The sequence below is a fragment of the Carcharodon carcharias genome, chromosome 23 (assembly GCF_017639515.1).
Source record: "Carcharodon carcharias isolate sCarCar2 chromosome 23, sCarCar2.pri, whole genome shotgun sequence".
Taxonomy (NCBI): domain Eukaryota; kingdom Metazoa; phylum Chordata; class Chondrichthyes; order Lamniformes; family Lamnidae; genus Carcharodon; species Carcharodon carcharias.
In genome coordinates this window covers 12,880,958-12,899,829 of record NC_054489.1, presented here as the reverse complement: position 1 = coordinate 12,899,829, position 18,872 = coordinate 12,880,958, and the positions used below count along the sequence as shown (strand labels likewise).

Genomic DNA, 18,872 nt, shown 5'->3' with positions numbered 1-18,872 from the left:
AAATCCAGTCACGAAGAATCTCCTCCAATAATTTTCCTACCACTGACGTAAGGCTCCGGCCTGTAATTTCCTGGATTATCCCTGCTACCCTTCTTAAACAATGGAACAAGGTTGGCCATTCTCCAGTCCTCTGGGACCTCACCCATAGCCAGTGAGGATACAAAGATTTCTGTCAAGGCCCCAGCAATCTCCTCCCTTGCCTCCCTCAGTACTCTGGGGTAGATCCCATCTGGCTCTGGGGACTTAACCACCTTAATATTCTTCAAGACGACTAACACTTCCTCTTTTTTGATCTCAACATGATCCAGGCTATCTACACACTCTTCCCTAGACAAATCGACCGCTAAGTCCTTCTCTTTGGTGAATACTGATGAGAAATATTCATTCAGTATCCCTCCCATTTCTTCTGACTCCACACACAGATCCCCACCTCTGTCCCTGAGTGGGCCTACCCTTTCCTTGGCTACCCTCTTGCTTTTTACATATGTATAAAAGATCTTGGGATTTTCCTTAATCCTGGTTGCCAATGACTTTTCATGACCCCTTTTAGGCCTCCTGACTCCTTGCTTAAGTTTCTTCCTACTTTATTTATATTCTCCAGCCTTCTAACCCTTACGAATACTTCCCTTTTCATTTTGACTAATGGCCTGTTCTTGTGCTCTAATTCAATGTAATAAGGGCAGATTTATTTGTAATTTCCAAATGTTGAAGTCATAGCACAATAATTTTATCATGAAATTCATGAAATTACAATGATTGATTCCAGAGCCATTTACATTTCTGTGCACATTCACTTTCACTAAAATAATTTAGATAATAGACTGGAGGACATTTTTTGATTGAGTTATTAGTGGGAAATACTCGAGCACTTGGCCTGCACTTGGTGTCACTCCCTGATGGACATGGGAAATAGTAACCTATTATTATTCCTATTACTATTATTCCTATTAAGAAATATTAGCCACAGGTGATTACTAGCAGAGGACTGCCAACAAGTTTACTGAAATGCTTTTAAAAAACTGTCAATGGGGATTTCCTGCGGGGTTCCCCTGAAAGGGCATCATACTGTAAGTCTCCTAGTGTACCACCCCTTCGAGTGCCATAACTATCCTATTATAACACCCTCTCCCATACCATAACTGTTCCAGTATAACAACCCCTTCCATACTGTAACTGATAGCATAACATCCCTTCCAATACTGTAACACCCTAGTATAACATTCCCTCCAATACTACAACTCTTCCAGAATAACATTCATTCCAGTGAAATAACTGTCCCTATGTAACAACCCCTCCAGTACTGTAAATCCCCTCACCCCTCAGTGTAACATCCAGTGACATTTTAAAGGTCCTCTTTGTATACAGATTATTCTAAATATTTATCGTTATTTAAATAAATGTAAAATCAGCGTACGCCTCCATTGTTCTGGCTTACTTTAAAGGAACAATACAGGTTTACCTTATCCATACCATTTAATATTGTATGTCTATTTAATGTCTAACACAAATATTGAACACAAAGAAGCTACACATAGGGCCCTTCCCTTTGCAGATAGAAAGAACATGTACACTAATTGCGCCTGTTTCAAATAAACAAAATAGGCAACAGCTATTCTCTGGTTCATTCCCCAGGGCAATGCCTTGACCAATCAGAATCAACCTGCCTGATTGGAATTTAAACAAAGTTTGGCAGTTAACTGTCAGTCATCAGTTAACTGGTGCATTCTCCATGGCTGCACCCCTACCAATCAGAGTCCACTTGCCAACCAATCAGCACTCTCTTCTCCTGTAGTATAAGTTATTGTTCCTTTTGCATTTGGTTTTCTTGAGAATTTTCTGATGAGTGCAAGGTGAAAAATTTCGACAAAAAAAGTTCCTTTCTTCAGCAAAAACAGGAGTACATTAGAACTTTAAATTTAAGACAATGAATTGTGATTAACTTTCTGTACATAAGTGACTATAAAGAAGTGAAGACTGAGGTGACTTAATAGAGGGCTTTTGTTTAAATTCATTCAGGGTATATGGGCTTTGTTTGGCTAGTCCAGCACTCATTGTCCATTCCTAATTGCCCTTAGGAAGTGGGGGTGAGCAGCTTCCTTGAACTGATTTGGAAATATATCGCCGTTCCTTCTCTGTCACTGGGGCAAAATCCTGGAACTCCCTCCCTAACAGCACAGCGGGTGTACCTACACCACAGGAACTGCAGCGGTTCAAGAACGCAGCTCACCACCACCTTCTCTAGGGCAATTAGGGATGGGCAATAAATGCTGGCGCAGCCAGCGAAGCCCACATCCCGTGAATGAATAAACAAAATGTGGCATAGGTACACCCACAGTGCTGTTAGGAAGGGAGTTGCAGGATTTTGACTCACCGGCAATGAAGGAACAGCGACATATTTCCAAGTCAGGATGATGAGTGACTTGGAGAGGAACTTCCAGGTGGTGGTGTTCCCATCTATCTGCTGCCCCTGTCCTTCTAGATGGTAGTGGTTGTGGGTTTGGAAGGTGTTGTCTAAGGAGCCTTTGTGAATTTCTGCAGCGCTTCTTGTAGATGGTACACACTGCTGCTACTGTGTCATGGTGGTGGAGGGAGTGAATGTTTGTGGATGTGGTGCCAATCAAACAGGCTGCTTTGTCCTGGACAGTGTCCAGCATCTTGAGTGTTGTGGGAGCTGCACTTATCGAGGCAAATGGGGAGTATTCCATCACATTCCTGACCTGTGCCTTGTAGATGGTGGACAGGCTTTGGGGAGTCAGGAGGTGAGTTACTCGCAGGATTCTTAGCCTCTGACCTGCTCTTGTAGCCACTGTATTTATATGGCTAGCCCAGTTCAGTTTCTGGTCAATGGTAGATAGTGGGGGATTCAGTGATGGCAATGCCATTGAGCGTCAAGGGACGATGGTTAGATTCTCTCTTGTTGGAGATGGTCATTGCCTGACACTTGTGTGGTGCAAATGCTACTTGCCATTTGTCAGCCCAAGCCTGGATATTGACCAAGACTTGCTGCATTTGGACATGGACTACTTCAGTATCTGAGGGGTTGCGAATGGTGCTGAACATTGTGCAATCATCAGCGAACATCCCCACTTCTAACCTTATGATGGAAGGAAGGTCATTGATGAAGCAGCTGAAGATGGTTGGGTCGAGGACACTACTCTGAGGAAGTCCTGCAGTGATGTTCTGGGACTGAGATGACTGACCTCCAACAACCACAACCACCTTCCTTTGTGATAGGTATGATTCCAGCCAGCGGAGAGTTTTCCCCCTGATTCCCATTGACTCCAGTTTCGCTAGGGCTCCTTGATGCCACACTGGGTTAAATGCTGCCTTGATGTTAAAGGCCGTCACTCTCCCCTCACCCCGGGGGCTCAGGGGCAGAATTTTGAGATCAGCTGGTGGGCGTGATCAGCGGGCCCAGGAGCTGCTGGGAAATTAAGACCTGCCAAGCGTGAATGGCAGCTCTCCAATGGCCCGGAAGGCGTGGACAGGGGTAGGAGATCTGTCGGCTGCCTAGTCCAATGGCAACCTGGCAGCCGGTTTAAAACCAGCACAGTCAGGCCCTGGAAGGCTGCCATAAGGCTACCAGAGAGGAAGACATCTTCAGTGTTGGTGACAGGAGATTATAAATTATGGATTCCAATGCGGCTGTAGACGCCAAGTGGAAGGGCAGGTCAGGTGGGCACTCGGCCCCCCCCCCCAGTTTTCTGATGAGTGCCTCGTGGTCCTCCTGGAGGAGATGGCTGCTAGGAGGGACACCCTTGTCCCCAGGTAAGGAAGGAGGAGGCCACTGCACCTTACAAAAAGAGCTTCGGAGGAGGTGGCAGCGCTGGTCAGTAGCCATGATGTTGTGCGGCGCATCTGGGTCCAGTGCCACAAGAGGTTTAACAAGCTGCTGGACTCAGGAAGGGTGAGTACCATTTGGCATGGGTCAATGTGGTGAAGTGTTAAGGGCTGGCCATCCCTGCATGGAGCTCAGGGATGTTAGAGTCTGAATGCCAACCGTCAATGATACCAGAACTGGCCGAGGAGGTGAGCCCTGGCTGCTTGGACTGAGTGCCTTGCGGCTCAAGGGCCACAACTCGGATGTGCCCTGCCAGGTGTTCCTCAGGTGGGGTTGGCCAGGCTGCAATGGGGCTGCAGGTAGAGAGTGGACTAATCAATGTTCCTCTGTCCTTTCAGGAGAAGACATCCCATAACAGCATTGAAAGGTCAAGCACTGGTGGAGGCCCCCAAACCTCCTCAACCTAACCAGATGTGAGCAGATTGCCTTGGAGCTGGAAAGGCGCCACACACCTTGGTCAACCAACCACGGAGAGGCTGGGGTATCAGATGAAGTTAAGAGCACAGTGCACAGGGGTGAGAGTTTCGGATGGTGCAAATATTCTTGTGTAGTCACATCATTGATAGGAGCCTCAAAACTGGATTCCCCGTTGATCATTGAAAGACGATAGCACGATGATGCAGATCTCCGTTGTCTCACCAGGGTGCCTGGCATGCACGGTGACAGTGTGATGACTTTAACTAATGACATGTTGTTGTTCTCCCTTAGGTTTCCCACTACGCACCCAATCGCAAGACCCCGAAGACCCACCCCTGATGTCAGAGGGCACTGTCTCCCTTGAGAGACAGAGCCTTCTTCGGAATAGCACCTTAAACGCAGTGAGGTAGCTGCATCGCCACCTGTAAACTCTGGCAGGAAGATAGTGGCATCTTCTGCAGCCCCTTCTGCCTTGGACTACCTGCTGGCCCTGCACCCCTTGTGCCTGCGCCTCTCCTCCCACAGGTCACTCCCCTGGAAACTGCATTTGAGACAGCTGACCTCCTCTCCCTTCTGCCACTGTCTTCCTCTTTTGAGGAGGTGCCACCAGTGGAGACCATAACTCCCATTACCAGGGTAAGGGAGGGCTGTCTGATACTTGGAAAGATCCACACGGTCTGAATTCTTAGGGGGCCTTGGATTCACCAAGGAAGCCTGGAAATGCTAAGAATGAAGCCCCAAACAGAGATGAAGCTGCCATATACCAATAAAGCACCAGCAGCAAACTATCTACCAAACTTTCCACTACTCACACTGGCAATGCTGCTGACCCTTTTTATCCCGCCCTTGGATGAGGTTTCTGAGATTATTGATTGGCCGCCTGCCCGGTTTGCCTGTGCGACAAGCACGAAATTACATGGGCAACTTAAAATCGGCGTCAATTACCTTTTTAATGGCCTTAACTAGCCTCTTAATTAATGGCGGGTGCGGCACCAGCACCCCCACCTGCCTGCCCAGCAACCTAAATATCACACTAGTGCAAAATGACATCGTATGCTCGCCCGAAGTCATCATGCACTATTTTACGCTCCAGCAAGTTGGGCACGTGCCCTCCTGCTCAGTGAAAAATTTTGGCCCCACTCTTCTGTCCATATTTGAACCAAGGCTGTAATGAGATCAGGATCTGAGTGGCTCTGGCGGAACCCAAACTGGGTGTCGGTGAGCAGGTTATTTCTAAGCAAGTGCCACTTGATAGCACTGTTGATGACCCCTTCCATTACTTTACTGATGATCAAGAGTAGACTGATGGGCCGGTAATTGGCTGGGTTGGATTTGCCCTGCTTTTTGTGTACAGGACATACCTGGGCAATTTTCCACATTGCCCGAGTAGATGCCAGTGTTGTAGCTGTACTGGAACAGCTTGGCTAGGGGCATGGTAAGCTCTGGGGCACAAGTCTTCAGTACTATAGCCGGAATATGATCAGGGCCCATAGCCTTTGCAGTATCCAGTGCCTTCAGTTGTTTCTTGATATCACATGGAGTGAATCTAATTGGCTGGAGACTGGCATCTGTGATGCTGGGGACTTCTGGAGGAGGCCAGGATGGATTGTCCACTCAATACTTCTGGCTGAAGATTGTTGCAAATGCTTCAGCCTAATCTATCAAACTGATGTGCTGGGCTCCCCCGTCATTGAGGATGGGGATATTTGTGGAGCCTCCTCCTCCAGTGAGTTGTTTAGTTGTCCGCCACCATTCACGACCGGATGTGGCAGGACTGCAAAGCTTAGGTCTGAGCCGTTGGTTGTGGGACCACTTAGCTCTGTCTATCGCTTGCTGGTTAAGCTGTTTAGCACACAAGTAGCCCTTTGTTGTAGTTTCACCAGGCTGACACCTCATTTTTAGGAATTCCTGGTGCTGCTCCTGGCATGCCCTCCTGCATACTCTGGCTTGATGGTGATGGTAGAATGGGGGATATGCCGGGCCATGAGATTACAGATTGTGTTCAAATACAATTCTGCTGCTGCTGATGGCCCACAGCGCCTCATCGATGTCCAGTCTTGAGTTGCTAGATCTGTTTGAAATCTATCCCATTCAGCATGGTGGTAGTGCCACACAACACGATGGAGGGTATCCTCAATGTGAAGACGAGAGTTTGTCTCCACAAGGACTGTGTGATGGTCACTCCTACCAATACTGTCATGGACAGATGCATCTGCGGCAGGCAGGTTGGTGAGGATGATGTCAAGTATTTTTTTCCCTTTGTTGGTTCCTTCACCACCTGTTGCAGACGGTGTCTACCAACTTTATTCTTTAGGACTCGGCCAGCTCAGTCAGTAGCGATCCTACCGAGCAACTCCTGGTGATGGACATTGGAGTCCCCCACCCAGAGTATATTCTGCACCCTTGCCACCCTCAGTGCTTCCTCCAAGTGGTGTTCAACATGGAGGAGCACTGATTCATCAGCTGAGGGAGGGTGGTATGTGGTAATCAGCAGGAGGTTGCCTTGCCCATGTTTGACCTAATGCCATGAGACTCTATGGGGTCCAGAGTTGATGTTGAGGACTCCCACTTCCTCCTGACTGTATCCCACTGTGCCGCCACCTCTGCTGGACCTGTCCTGCCAGTGGGACAGGACATACCCAGGGATGGTGATGGTGGTGTCTGGGACATTATCTGTAAAGTACGATTCCGTGGGTATGACTATGTCAGACTGTTGCTTGACTAATCTGTGAGACAGCTCTCCCAATTTTGGCACAAGCCCCCAGATGTTAGTAAGGAGGACTTTGCAGGTTACTTGAAAATTGTGAAAGGGTTTGATAAGTTAGACATAGAGCAAATGTTTCCACTTGTGCAGGGAATACAAAACTAGGGGCAATAAATATAAGATAGGTGCTAAATAACCCGACAAAGAATTCAGGGAAATGTCTTTACTCGGAGAGTGTTAGAATATTAAACTTGCTACCACATCACAACACAATTGCAACACAACTCCATCTGAAATGTGTGCAGGAGCTAGTTCACAGAGTAAATTGTGCGTTGCTATGGACTGAACAGCAGCAGTGCTTTCACAGCCTGCAATGTAAATTAGGATAGATCCCACATCGTCACCAGTGGATTATAATCCAGCGCAGCTTTTGTAAGTAGTTCTGTCATATTGACACAGTACATAATTACAAATGGCAGTTGGGAATATCAAATGAAGGTTTCAGCTTTTTGACTTATTTTTTAAGTGCATATTCACTCATACTTTTTTTTCTCCCTTTGGGGTATAGCTGTGAGGTGGGAGAAGGATTCCCTACAGCCTGTTACAAACATACCTTCTGTGGCCAAACAGCCTGGTGTGGGAGTTGAACCCAGAGCTTCTAGCCCAGAAGTAGGGACACTACCACTGCACTACAAGACCTCGTTGGTTACTTGGCTGACAAGATACCATTTCTGTGTTCACTTGCCTTCAGCTGCCTAGGCCACAGGCTCTGGGATTCCCTCCCTACACCACCACCCACCCCACCAACACCACCCCCCCCACTCCCCCCCAACCCCCAGAGTTAACATTTCTGAAGGAGGTTCATACAGACTCGAAACGTGAACTCTGTCTCTCTCCACAGATGCTGTCAGACTTGCTGAGCTTTTCCAGCATTTTCTGTTTTCGTTCCTTAAAACCTATCTCTTTGATCAAGCTTCTGGTAATCTGACCTAATGTAGCTCATGTCATACTTAGTTTTATAATGCTGCTATGAAGCCTTGGTTACAGGCACTATATAAAATAAATATATATGTTATTGCGTAGGCAGAGAGTTTTAGAGTCACCTTCAACAGAAACAGTAAAACAGCTCCTGCTGAGACCAGTCAGAAATTTGAAATAAAAACCAAAAATGCTGGAAACACACTGAACAGAACCATCTGATGAGAGGTCACCCACCTGTAGCGTTAACTCTGTTTCTCTCTCCACAATATGCTGCCGGAGTATTTCCAGCATTTTTGCCTTTTATTCAGATTTGCAGCATCTGCAGCATTTGATTCTGTTCCAAGCAAGAAGTTATGAGATGAATCGCATCCATTTTTCAGATCTTTAAAAAAAATGGAAGCTGCACAAGATTTTGCGGGTCGCTTTTTCATACAGTTAATTCCAGCTGTTGGATCAGGTTGGAGAAACTTTGCCCAAGTTTCAAAAATTGCTCTGAAGTTTTCTTGAATTAGTATCACCCATTGCTCAGCATTAATGTGTACAGCAGCACACACAAAACAGTCACGCGTCTAGACTAAGCTCCCTCAGGCTGATGCCGACATGATTAGAAATGCAATTCATTTCACTAGTTTAAAGATTGCTGCCTTCTGATTGCCTTTATAGATGCTTCAACATGGCTTCAAAGAAGAAACCTATGCTGTGGATGATGGCACAGTGCCAGTCAAACTTAGAATTAAAATTTTGACTCTGTCAGTGCAGGCTGAGTGTATCAGAACCTGTACTTTTATCCCCCAATGGTGTGTCTAGTTTTGTGTTATGCCTTTGAGTGAGTGATTTTTAACCGATGATTTTATCCCCTGGCTTTGGGCAAATGAACTTAAGCAACAATATTTTGTCTGTAAAACAATCAAGTCAGAGGGAGTACAGCTGCAATAGGCTTCAAGGGAGCAAGGCAAGGCTGGATGGCCTCTACTTTAATGCCAGGAGTATTACAGGTAAAACGGATGAGTTAAGGCTGAGGATTGACATGTGCAATTGTGATATAGTAGCCATCACTGAGATGTGGTTGAGGGAAGGGCAGGATTGGCAGCTCAACATTCCGGGTTATCGAATCTTCAGGCGATACAGGGGAGGGGGTAAAAGAGGAGGAGGCGTTGCTTTATTAGTTAAGGAGTCGGTTACTGCAGTAAGGAGAGATGATATCTTGGGGTGGGGGCATCGAATGAAGCTTTGTGGATAGAGCTTAGGAATAAAAAAGGGGCAACCACATTATTAGGTGTTTATTATAGACCCCCAGATAGTCAGCGGGAAATAGAGGAGAAAATATGTGCACAATTTGTGGAGGTGTGTAAAAACAATAACAATAGGGTAATTATGTTAGGTGATTTCAACTTTCCCAACATTAATTGGGATAGACATAGTGTTAAGGGCTTGGGTGGAGTGGATTTCTTGAAATGTGTACAGGAGGGTTTTTAGGTCAATATGTAGAGGGTCCAACAAGGGATGGTGCAGTGCTGGACCTAATTCTGGGGAAAGAAGCCAGACAGGAGGCTGAGGTGGTGGTGGGGGAGCATTTTAGTGATAGCGACCACAACATGATACAGTTTAAGTTTGTTATGGACAAAGTAATCGACAAGTTGCAAAAAAATGTTTTGGATTGGGGGAGAGTGGTTTTTAGTAAAATAAGGCAGGATCTGGCCAAGGTAGACTGGGAACAAAAACAGAATTACCTGGAAAAACTCAGCAGGTCTGGCAGCATCGGCGGAGAAGAAAAGCGTTGACGTTTCGAGTCCTCATGACCCTTCGACAGAACAAGTTCTGTCGAAGGGTCATGAGGACTCGAAACGTCAACTCTTTTCTTCTCCGCCGATGCTGCCAGACCTGCTGAGTTTTTCCAGGTAATTCTGTTTTTGTTTTGGATTTCCAGCATCAGCAGTTTTTCTGTTTTTATTTTTAGACTGGGAACAGTTACTTGTGGGGAAATCTACAGAGGAACAGTGGGGGGTGTTCAAAAAGGAAATGGGGAGGGTACAGGCTCAACATGTTCCCTCTAGGGGGTTAGGAAGGAGTAACAAGCCCAGAGAACCACATGGATGACCAGAGATACTCAGGTTACGATAAGAAGGAAAAGAGAGGCTTCTAGCAGGTACAATGGAAGCAAATCAGCAGAGGCATTAGTGGAGTACAGACAGTGCAGGGTGGAGCTTAATAAAGCAATTAGGAGAGCAAAGAGGGGATATGAGAAAGCTCTGGCTGGTAAAAGTAGGGAAAATCCTAAGATATTCTATAAGTATATCAATGGGAAGAGGATAACCAGGGAAAGAGTAGGGCCCATAAGGGACCAAGGGGGCAATCTGTGCGTGGAGCCAGAGGACATCGCTAGAGTGTTGAATGAATATTTCACATCCGTCTTCACCCAAGAGAATGAGGTTGAAGGTATCGAACTTGGGGAGAGAGACTGGGAGGTTCTTAAGCAAATTGTTATAGGGAGTGACAGAGTATTGGGGGTATGGACAGGCTTAAAAGTGGAAAAATCTCCAGGTCCAGATGATTTGTGTCCCAGACTGCTGAGGGAGGCAAGGGAGGAGATCGCAGGAGCTGTGACCCAAATTTTTAATTCCTCTCTGGCCATGGGGGAGGTGCCAGAGGACTGGAGAACAGCTAATGTGGTTCCGCTATTTAAGAAGGGTTGTAGAGTGAAGCCAGGGAACTACAGGCCAGTGAGTCTCACGTCAGTGGTAGGGAAACTATTGGAGAAAGTTCTGAAGGAGAGTATCTGTCTCCACTTGGAGAGGCAAGGTTTGATCAGGGATAGTCAGCGGCTTTGTCAGAGGGAGGTCATGCCTAACAAATTTGATTGAATTTTTTGAGGAGGTGACCAGGTGTGTAGATGAGGGTAGTGCAGTTGATGTAGTTTATCTGGATTTCAGCAAAGCCTTTGACAAGGTCCCACATGGGGGACTTATAATGAAGGCAAAGGCACATGGGATACAGGGTAATTTGATAAGGTGGGTTCAAAATTGGCTTAGTTGTAGGAGGCAGAGGGTGATGACCGAAGTTTGCTTTAGTGACTGGAAGCCAGTGTCCAGTGGCGTACCACAGGGATCTGTGCTGTCATTTATATAAACGACATAGAGAACTATGTGGGGGGTAGGATTAGTAAGTTTGCGAATGACACAAAGATTGGCCAGGTGGTTAACAGTGAGGTTGAGTGTCTTGGGCTACAGGAAGATATGGATGGGATGGTCAAATGGGCAGATAAGTGGCAGATGGAATTTAACCCTGAAAAGTGTGAGGTGATACACTTTGGAAGGAGTAATTTGGCAAGAAAGTATTCAATGAACGGCATGACACTAGGAAGTTCTGAGGAACAAAGAGATCCATAGCTCTCTGAAGACGGAGGGGCATGTTAGTGGGGTGGTGAAAAAGGCACATGGGACACTTGCCTTTATCAATCAAGGCATAGATTACAAAAATAGGGAGGTCATGTTGGAATTGTATAGAATCTTGGTGACACCACTGTGTGTCTGGTTGCCACATTATAGGAAGGATGTGATTGCACTGGAGGGGGTGCAGAGGAGATTCACCAGGATGTTGCCTGGGATGAAACATTTAAGTTATGAAGAGAGGTTGGATAGACTTGGATTGTTTTCATTGGAGCAGAGAAGACTGAGGGGCGACCTGATCGAGGTGTACAAGATTATGAGGGGCATGGACGGGGTGGCTAGGGAGCAACTGTTCCCCTTAGTTGAAGGGTCAGTCACAAGGGGGCATAAGTTCAAGGTGAGGGGCAGGAGGTTTAGGGGGGATGTGAGGAAAAAATTTTTACCCAGAGGGTGGTGATGGTCTGGAATGCACTGCCTGGGAGGGTGATGGAGGTGGGTTGCCTCACATCCTTTAAAAAGTACCTGGATGAGCACTTGGCACGTCATAACATTCAAGGCTATGGGCCAAGTGCTGGTAAATGGGATTAAGTAGGTAGGTCAGAAGTTCCTCACGTGTCGGTGCAGACTCGATGGGCCAAAGGGCCTCTTCTGCACTGTGACTCTGTGATTCTGTGATAATGCAGATTATAATTATGGTAAGGACGTGGGTGGATTTAAATAAATCAGGAGATCTTTAACTGTGTTATCTGCCTCAACAAAACTGAGATTAGTCCAGCAAGAAACTCAGATCTTTGTATAATTTGGCAAGTTGGAACTGTTTAGCCAGTGGAAGCTTCATGTTACTATCTATGACTCGTTGTAACTATGGTTTTACATTCATCAATGACTATTTACAAGAACTGCGCTTATATTTAAATGGTGTCTTTAAGGACCCCAAGGTGCTTCACAGAGACAGATTCAGACAAAAGTGGATGCCAAGCCAAAGAAGGAGGTATTTGAGCCGGTGCCCAAAATTTTGGTTGAAGAGGCAGGAAGGGGAGAGAGAGAGAGCAGGAAAGGCAAAAAGTCGAGGGTGGGGGGAATTCCATACATGGCTGTAAATGTTGAGTCGATGGGAGGGTGGATGCATACAAGGCCATTGTCAGAGAGAGTTCTGGGGGCACAGCCATGAAGGGGTTGAAAATTGAGAGTGACGTTTTTGAGTTGGGGGCTTTGGAAGTCAATGAAGTTCCAAAAGGACCGGAGCATTTAGAGGAAATCTGCACAATTATTATAGTGGTTTGACATAGTTTTTTAATTTGTTCATTGGGCATAGGCATTGCTGAAGAGGCCAACATTTGTTGAGACCAGTTAAGAGTTAACATTGCTGTGGGCCCGGAGTCACATGCAGGCCAGACCCAGGGAAGGATAGCAAATTTCCTTCCCTAAAGGGGAAGAAACCAGATGGGTTTTTATGACAATCAATAATAGTTTCACAGTTACCATTACTAAGACTAGCTTTCATTTCCAGATTATTTTAATTAATTGAATTTAAATTCCACCAGCTGCCATGGTGGGATTTGGACCCATGTTCAATGTTAGCCTGTGCCTCTGAATTAAGTGACATGACCACTATGTCACTGTCTCCCTTTTTGTGGTCCTGTGTGTGTTAATGCACATTTATGTAGGCTGCGTGGGTAATACTGTGGGGGTACATGCATGTGTTTGAGATAAGTGCATGAGAGAGTTACCATCCTTCACATGTGCATGGCTACAATGTGTTGTTTAAATACGTTTATAATAAAATAAATAAAACATCATAATTATTGCAGAATAAGCAAAGCAGTTAATTGATGCTTAGTAACTTCAAAATACAATGCCAACTCTGGCTGGCACTATGCCAACCCGTACTGCAGAAATCTCCACTTTGAAGGCTGTTTGAAAGTTTTCATTGTTTGTCTAAATATCATTGCTACTTACTGCTCATTATGCTAATATTTGCTAAGATTTGTTGAGGCAGGCAATGATTTGTGGATAGAAACAATGATTGTACACTACTTCTATATGATGGGAAAAGCTTATAATGGGCTGTCCAGTTTTGATATCCATTTGATGAGATCTTGAGATGCTGGGCGATAAATGAGGAGTCCCCTACAAAGGATCCATTATGATCCAGTTAGGGACCAGTAACCTTTTGTTTGAAGTAGACAAAGTTTGAAATACTAGTTCCCCACTAGGAGAATAAAGCCATAAGATTGCATGGTTTTAAACAAACAAAACAAACTTTATTATGCAAAGTCAGAAAAATAAAACATGTTGCAGTATGAACCTTACTCTCTAACAATCAGAATTATCATGAGGTAAATATAACTTAACAGGCAAACTGTGCTTGAACACACCACACTGCACATTAACTGGCAGATGCGACCAAGACAGATCCTACGGAGTTCTTAGCAGTCCACCCAGATGTCAGTGACCACTGTGAGTCAAAATATCTCATTCACATCCTGTCTCCCTCATGTGGGATTATAAATCTTCACTTTTGAAGATCTAGCCTTCAAAATCACTCAAAAGCCATTCTACCTCAGACTGTCTCAACTACTGCTCACCTCCTGATATTTCAATCTCTTCACCTGAGACTGCATTCCATGGGATTCATGAAGTTGCATTCCCATCTCTAATTACCGACATACTTTCAACTCTTTCACAGGCCGCTAGCTTCACTATGTTGGCACTGCCCAAGGTTTCTCTGAACTCCAGTCTCCTGGCTGCCCCAAGCTACAAATGGCTCCAAGGACTTCTCCTGAGCCCTAACTGCCTGACACAGAATCAGTAACCTTCCGCCACCTTCACAGCTCCCTGGGACTTCTTTGAACCTTCACTGCCTGAAGACTGATAACAGCTCCTATGGTTTCTCTATGTGCTGCAAACCACATGAAGTTCAAACTGCAACTAACCCTCTCTTCCAGCAGACACAGAGATAAATTGAAACCAGAGAACCTTCCTAACTTCCACCCATCTCCATGACAATGTAGCCTTCCAGGGTTCACTGAATGTGTTTAAACTAATTTAACTCTAACTCCCAAAACAAAACATCTCTCTGGATTGCACTTCTTTGCAAGTAATGTAGATACCATGTCTCCAGTTCTCCAGCTAAGTTAGCCCACCAGCTGTTTTGTTGCTCCAGCTCTTCTGTTAAACAAACATGGTAACATTCTGAACTGCCAGTATCTTTTAGTTATCTGGTAATTTAGAAAGCCCATGGGTTTAGTTATCCTACCTTCACAAAAACAATCTTCCCAGAACTAAACATTATTTCTAAAATATTAACATGGACCATGACTAGATATTCATCACAGACCTTAGTGGGTAAGTTGTTTTGATCTGTTCCATGGTCTGAAGCTCATATCTGCAATTGTTGCACTTCAGGTTGTCTCTCATCTTCCTCATGGTGCAGATGTATCAAGCAGGTCCAACAGAGGGCACTGGTGAGAAGTGACTGAAGCATTCTGGGAGAAGTCACTGCAGACACTGCGACTCAGGAGGGAATCGAGGAGAAGGACTCTTGCACTCAACAGGAGGATGAGCATCCAACAGAGGGTGCTGGTGAGAAGTGACTGAAGCATTCTGGGAGAAGTCACCGCAGACACCGCAACTCAGGAGGGAATCGAGGAGAAGGGATCTTGCATTCAACAGGAGGAAGAGTATCCAACAGAGGGCACTGGTCACTGGTGAGAAGTGACTGAAGCATTCTGGGAGAAGTCACCACAGACACCATGACTCAGGAGGGAATCGAGGAGAAGGACTCTTACACTCAACAGGAGGAAGCACATCCAACAGAGGCATTGGTGAGAAGTGACTGAAGCATTCTGGGAGAAGTCACCGCAGACATCGTGACTCAGGAGGGAATTGAGGAGAAGGACTCTTGCACTCAACAGGAGGAATAGCATCCAACAGAGGGCGCTGGTGAGAAGTGACTGAAGCATTCTGGGAAAAGTCACCGCAGACACCGTGACTCAGGAGGGAATTGAAGAGAACCCACTGTCAAAGTATGGAATAGCCCCAAACATTACATTGCTGTAGTGTTTCTATCCCTCCCTCCTCCTCAAACCAAAAAAAGAGAGAGAGCAGAAGAGGCAGTGCCTTCAGGGGTGCACCAGACTTGCAAGAGACACTTTTCTGAAAGTGTATTTTAAAGAAAAAGCAGCTGATTAGTGAGTAAATCCTGATGAGGTTTTTTTTTCAATCTATTAAAGTGATTCATGGTTTAATACTGAGGTAGGAGCTAAAAAAAAGTAGAGAGTAGTACTGTACAAGTATAGTTAGTCAAGAAACAAGGTTCCTAGCTAACAGAAATAAGGCCCCTACCTAGCATATTTGTTTTTAAGGGAGTAACTAGCTAAATTGAGAGGGGCATCATGGCAGGAGATCTCAGACCTGTGATATGCTCGTCCTTCATTTCTCACATCTTGCAGGAGGCTTCCAGCGTCCCTGTTGACCATGTGTGCAGAAGGTGTGTCCAAATGCAGCTTTTGGCTAACTGGATTTCGGAGCATTGTGGAGCATCCGCGATGCTGAGCAAGTCGTGGATAGCACATTTAGTGAGTTGGTGAAGATTACACAGGCAGAAAGGGAATGGGTGACCATCAGGAACAGTAAAAGACTCAGGAAGGTAGTGCAGGAGTCCCATGTGGTCATCCCCCCTCTCTAACAGATATACCACTTTGGATACTGTTGGGGGATGGCCTCTCAGGGGAAAGCAGCAACAGCCAAGTTCACGGCAACCCGCGTGGCTCTGCTGCTCAGAGGGGCAGGAGGAAAACATGTGGCAGGGCTATAGTGACAGGGGATTCAACAGTTAGGGGCACAGACAGGCGCTTCTGTGGCTGCAAACGTGAATCAAGGATGGTATGTTGCCTCCCTGGTGCCAGGGTCCAGGATGTCACGGAGCGGCTGCAGGACATTCTGGGGAGGGAAGGTAAGCAGCCAGTGGTCGTGGTACACATTGGTACCAAAGACATAGGTAAACTAAGGGATGAGGACTTGCAAGCTCAGTACAGCAAGTTAGGAGATAAAATTAAAATGCAGGACCTCAAATGTAGTAATCTCAGGATTACTCCCAGTTCCACGTGCTAGCGAGAGCAGGAATAAGCAGATAGACCAATGAACACGTGGCTGGAGAGATGGTGTAACCGGGAGGGATTCAGATTCTTGAGGCACTGGGACCGGTTCTGGAGAAGGTGGGACCTGTACAAAGCAGATGGGTTGCACCCAGGCAGAGCTGGGACCAGTGTGCTTGTGGGGGCTTTTGTTAATTCTGTTGGGGAGTATTTAAACTAGTGTGGCAGAGGGATGGGATCCCAGGAGTAGGATCAGATAGGTCAGATTCAGATCAGAAAAATGGAGGTGGAACATTAGCTAGGGACGTTGTGATAGACATGGAGTTACAGGAGAAGCAAAGTTTACAAAGTGTCCAGCAAGGGAAATTGACGGGGTTAAACTGTTTATACTTCAATGCAAGGAGTATTACAAACAAGGTAGATGGGTTAAGGGCACAGGTAGACACATGGCAGCAGGATGTCATTGCTATAACGGAGACCTGGCTAAAGGAGGGACAAAACTGGCAGCTAAATATCCCAGGTTATAGAGTCTTCAGACACGATAGAGTAGGAGATAAAAAAGGAGGGGGGTTAAAGAATCAATTCCAGTTGTGAGAAGGGATGATATACTAAATGGGTCAACAAACGAGGCTTTATGGATTGAGCTTAGAGATAAAAAAGGGGCAGTCACACTACTGGGAGTATACTACAGACCCCCAAATAGTGAAAGGGAGATAGAAGAACTCATATGTAGGCAAATTTCTGCTTGTAAGAACAAGAGGGCAATAATAGTAGGAGACTTCAACTACCCTAATATCAGCTGGGATTCAAACAATATGAGGGGCACTGAGGGAGAAAAATTCATGCAGTGTGTCTAGGAAAAATTTTTCAACCAATTAGTGACAAATCCAACGAGAGGAGATCCAATTCTAGACCTAGTCTTGGGGAACGAAGAAGGGCAAGTGGGTGAAGTGACAGTTGGCGACAGTGATCACAATTCAGTCAGATTTAGCATTACCTTGGAAAAGGACAGAGATAAGGCCGGAGTAAAAGACTTGAGCTGGGGGAAGACAAATTTTACAAAAATGAGAAGGGACTTGGTTGAGGTGGACTGGACAGCACTGCTGGAGGATAAAACAGTGGAAAACCAGTGGGAAGCACTAAAAAGTGAGATCCTAATTGTACAAAGTAGACATGTCCCCTACAAAAATAAGAGTGGTACTGCCAAATCTAGACCTCCCTGGTTGTCTAGAGGAATACAGGGGAAGATCAAACAGAAAAAGAAAGCGTACAATAGGCACGAAGAACTAAGCACTGCAGATAGCCTAGATGAATATAGGAAGTGCAGGGACAAGTTAAAAAAGGAAATAAGGAAATCAAAGAGAGGGCATGAGAAAAGATTGGCAAGTAAAGTTAAAGATAACCCAAAGATGTTTTACCAATACATTAATGCTAAAAGGTTAGTTAAGGGAAAAGTGGGACCTATCAGAGATGAAGGTGGAAACTTATGTGTAGATGCAGAGGCTGTGGGAAGGGTTTTGAATGAATATTTTGTCTCCGTGTTTACAAAGGAAAGGGAGGATGTAGATATAATAGATCAGCAGGAACACTGCGAGATATTGGACAGGATAGTCATAAAGAGAGAGTAAGTACTCGAAGGGTTGAAATCCCTGAAAGTTGATAAGTCACTAGGGCCAGATGGATTGTTTCCGAGGCTGCTGAAGGAAGTCAGGGAGGAGATAGCAGATGCTCTGAGGATGATTTTCCTATCTTCATTAGATACAGGGGAGGGACCAGAGGACTGGAGAAATGCAAACGTAGTTCCATTATTTAAAAAGGGATCAAAGGAAATACTAAACAATTATGGGCCAGTTAGTCTTACATTTACTGGTGAGCAAATTAGTAGAATCAATCCTGAGAGATAGGATTAACTGTCATGTGGCAAGGCATGGACTAGTCAGGGAGGGTCAGCGTGGATTTGTTAAAGGAAGGTCTTGCCTCACAAATTTGATTGAATTCTTTGATGAAGTGACAAGAGGGGTTGATGAAGGTAGTGCAGTGGATGTTGTGTACATGGATTTTAGCAAGGCATTTGACAACGTCCCACATGGCAGGTTGGTCAGGAAAGTAAAAACCCAAGGGATTCAGGGTAATGTGGCAAACTGGATAAATGATTGGCTTTGTAACAGGAAACAAAGGGTAATGGTCAATGGATGCCCTTGCTAATGGAAAGTTGTCTCAAGTGGTGTTCCACAGGGCTCAGTGTTGGGACCCTTGCTGTTTGTGTTATATATTAACGATATGGACGTGAACGTGGGGGGCATGATTGGGAAATTTGCAGATGTCACAAAGATTGGCCGAGTAGTGGATAGTGTAGAGGATAGTCATAATCTCCAAAACGATATAGATGGGTTGGTGGAGTGGGTGGTAAAGTGGCAGATGGATTTTAACAGACAGAAGTGTGA

The 18,872-nt window shown here is 45.5% G+C and overlaps 1 protein-coding gene across 4 annotated transcripts in view; it reads left to right on the top strand.

Annotated features, from left to right (window-relative positions):
• LOC121269111 (gasdermin-A2-like) overlaps positions 1–18,872 on the top strand; it is a 60,312-nt gene that overhangs the window by 9,162 nt on the left and 32,278 nt on the right. Inside the window, exon 1 of one of the 4 annotated variants that reach the window (XM_041173580.1) lies at positions 15,247–15,357. The exons of 2 other annotated variants lie outside the window; for them this stretch is intronic. The gene's annotated coding sequence lies outside the window, so the exon portion shown is untranslated. Of the gene's footprint in view, positions 1–15,246; positions 15,358–15,412; positions 15,523–18,872 lie in introns of those variants that run through there. One more of the 4 variants, XM_041173579.1, reaches the window with a different exon arrangement.